Raw genomic sequence first — 3494 nt, 5'->3', positions numbered from 1 at the left:
CTTTTCAAATGAACGCACCTATGCAGTTCTCCTGCCTGCCTGGCAAATAGTGGCGTAAAGGAAAGGGATCTTCCAGGGCAAAATCACTGCATCTAGTAAAAGTTTCAGATTGTTTAATCTGGTCTGCTCCCATCTACTCCCATGACTTTCAGTTTCCTGTATCTCTCATATTAGTCAGAAAAAACACTGTTTACACAACCTGCGTAAATTTATAATGAATGGGTGATCTCCTGTCCATCTTTGTTGCTAAGGACAGATAAGGGTTAACATTAAGGCACATTCTTGTTCCAGCTAGATGACTTGAGAGCCGTCTCTTCCCTTTTCAGGGAGAAAAATATCCCAGAGTGGATCAACTGTTACGCTTTTTATAGCATATGATTTGATGAGCATACATTGATTCACACCTCAGACTGGAGCTCCCAAATTACAATTAGCCAAACTGGAGAACAGTAATTGCGTATTTGGGGGGCTGGGGGAGAGGAAGAGAGAAGGAAAGAAAGGCCAAAACAAAAGTTACGTTTAGGAACATTTACAAAGCAAACACTTAAGTAGGAAAGTAAGTGTATGAATAATCAAATGAGATGAAAGTGTTTCATTGGATGACTTTTGGAGTGCTCAGCCCCTTACATGCTCCTTGCACAATGGTGGGTCCTGAAATGTAAGCTTTTGGTGTTGAATTTTCCTAATCAATTTTTTGAAATACTTTTAAAATTTAATTACAAAATGTATGGAGAAGTCTAGTCATCCAGTGATTATGATTTGGGTATTTTGTATTCCTTGTTTTTCTTTCATCCTGAACGTGGAGGAAATAAATGCAGTCCTGTTCAATATATTCATCAGTGACCTGGATGAAGGGATAGAGTGTACCATCAGCGAGTTTGCTGATGACACAAAACTGGGAGGAGCGGCTGACACGCCAGAAGGCTGTGCTGCCTTACAGCGTGACCTGGACGGGCTGGAGAGCGAGTCTCACCCGCAGCGTTTCGCAGCGTGCGGGCGTGCTGCACAGAAAGGTCAATGTAAGCTCCTTCTCCGCTGGTAGGCGGGAGGCATTTGAGGGGTCCTGCCAAAAATAAGAAGTAATTTGCTGCCCGTCACGGTACATCTTGACGGCCCCAACACCCACCCTCTGTCAGCTGCCTCCCCGTGCTTCCGAAGACAGCATCTCGGTGAGGCCACATCTGGAGCACTGTGTCCAGTTCGGGGCTCCCCGGGTCAAGAAGGACTGGGAACTGCTGGAGAGGGTCCAGCAAAGGGCTACGAAGATGATTAGGGGATTGGAACATCTCTCTTATGAGGAAAGGCTGCGGGACTTGGCTCCTTTTAGTCTAGAGAAAAGAAGACTGAGGGGGGATCTTATCAATGCTTATAAACACTCAAAGGGAAGGTGCCGGGGGATGGGAACAGTCTTTTTTCAGTGGTGCCCGGTGACAGGAAAAGAGGTAACGGGCGCAAACTTGAGCATAGGAAGTTTCATCTTAACATGAGGAGGAACTTCTTTGCTGTGAGAGTGGCAGAGCACTGGCACAGGCTGCCCAGAGAGGTGGGGGAGTCTCCCCCTCTGGAGCCATCCCAAACCCGCCTGGACGCCGTCCTGTGCCACTGCTGGAGGTGCCCCTGCTCTGGCAGGGGGTGGGATGGGGGAGCTCCAGAGGGACCTTCCCACCCTGACCAGTCTGGGATGCTGTGATATTCTGGCATTCAGAAACAGCAATAGCAAGTGCCTAGAACTGCCAGCAATGGAGTGCAGATAGCCAAACCATAAATGTAAAAAAATTGTTTTGTGACAGTTATCCATATAAGCAAGCGTTACTGTGTGGGTGATTTCCCCCTCTGCTTTCTCCTCTCACCTCTGCCATGGTCAGGGACTGCTCACCTGAGGAAGTTTTGAGGAGGTACCAGTGTTTTGTCTTGATCTGCATCTAGCCAGATGCTTTCTGCATTCAGAATAAGCTTTTATTCTTTTGTTCTCCTTTCCTCCCCGCTCTGCCCGGGGTTGAACAACCCCTCACCCCCATCTCCACGGTGCAGTCTCAGTTTTCCCGCTGGCCCATGCCTCAGGGCCAGCACTCACTTCTCCCCTGGCAGCCAGCTGTACTCCTGCCCATCATGAAAGACATGTTCTGTCCCGCAGCCTAGTGGTCTGCTGCCTTTTGTCCAGGAGGGGTTAGGTTCTGACGCTGGTGACTTCATCTGTCAGGCAACGTCCTGGTTTGAGGTAAAACAGAACCACGACAGGCACTTACTTCGTGACTTCAGCTGCGTCCTTGTCATTTCCCTCCCCATCTTCAGCCTTTGTGGAAGTGAAAATTCTATGACTCAGAATCATAGAATCCCAGGTTGGAAGGAACTTCAAGGATCACCTCATCCGACCTTTCTTGGCAAATGTGTGATGTTTCCAAGCTGGTGCTTTGGAAGCACTTCCTACAGCGTCCTGCCAATGCATCAAGATAACAAGACTTGTGCTCCTCTCAGCTCCAGCGCTGATGTTTTACCTATTTGTCTCAGCTTCTCCACTAGTACTTAGCATGTCTCCTATGCAAAACAACTTCATCTCTTCCCCATACAGTGATTCAGTGGTCTGGAACTTTCTTCCCTTTGTGTTGTGTCTACAGTAACAACAGAGGTCTCTGTGGCTGCAAGCTTTACAATAAAATAAATTGGAATTAAAAACCCAAACCCTCATTTCTAAGCCCATTAACTGTGATTAATTGTTTAGACCATAATTGCTCAATTTCAGTTTGATCTCTATTCCTTTAGCTATGAAAAAAAAACCCAAACAGCTATTTATTTTTCCATTGACTCTGTTTTGTGTAGTGCTCTCATGAATATTGTTTGCATTTTGCTTTTATTATGAAAACATATGCAGGTATTTTTTTCCATTTCAGACATTCACTTTTTTTTTTTCCTCCTGTGTTTCTGCCTGTCCCTTTCTGAGGTGTTATCTAGCAATGGTTATAGTAAATGAGGCCTTTTTATGTAGGTTTTTAAGGTTCGCTTTTCATTTTTGGGAGTTAGTATTCATAACTGTATGTCTGCAGTGTATTTGGATGATCTAATCAGCTGGCAAAATGAAGCTGTGTTACGTGGTAAATTGACACAGCTTGGCAGACCAGCTGAGCTCCGGGACATAGAAACTGTTATACTACTTTGAATTAAAAATACCAAATCGTTGGAGTGCTTCAGCAAGAGGCAGGTGTGGAAATGTCCCATGAGGCTGAACACAGACCAGCTTCCATACTGAGCATTGCAAGTCTTCTGTTCTTCCATTACCCTAGTAATAGCCTCAAAGGTGCGGGTTTTAGCAAAAACCATTCCATTTCAGACAGCCTGCTTTTTAATATTGTGATAACCCACCAACTTCCTAAAGAAAGTGAATACAAAACAGTGTTGAAGTTGCCTGCCTGCAGCCTTAGGTGAACTTTGGATAAGCTGAATTATCCAAAATACTACTGACTTCAATCTCTAAAGGACAGTCAACTTACTGTAAGAGA

General features: G+C 45.4%; 1 protein-coding gene across 1 annotated transcript in view; it reads left to right on the top strand.

Moving 5' to 3' along the window:
- The window catches only part of PITPNM3 (PITPNM family member 3), a 93797-nt gene that overhangs the window by 55444 nt on the left and 34859 nt on the right, over positions 1 to 3494 (top strand). The gene's annotated exons all lie outside the window — the stretch shown is intronic.

The sequence above is a fragment of the Charadrius vociferus genome, unplaced genomic scaffold, assembly GCF_000708025.1.
Source record: "Charadrius vociferus isolate BGI_N301 unplaced genomic scaffold, ASM70802v2 scaffold323, whole genome shotgun sequence".
Lineage (NCBI taxonomy): Eukaryota > Metazoa > Chordata > Aves > Charadriiformes > Charadriidae > Charadrius > Charadrius vociferus.
The sequence above is the reverse complement of the archived record's forward strand: the minus strand, read 5'-3'. Positions and strand labels throughout refer to the sequence as shown.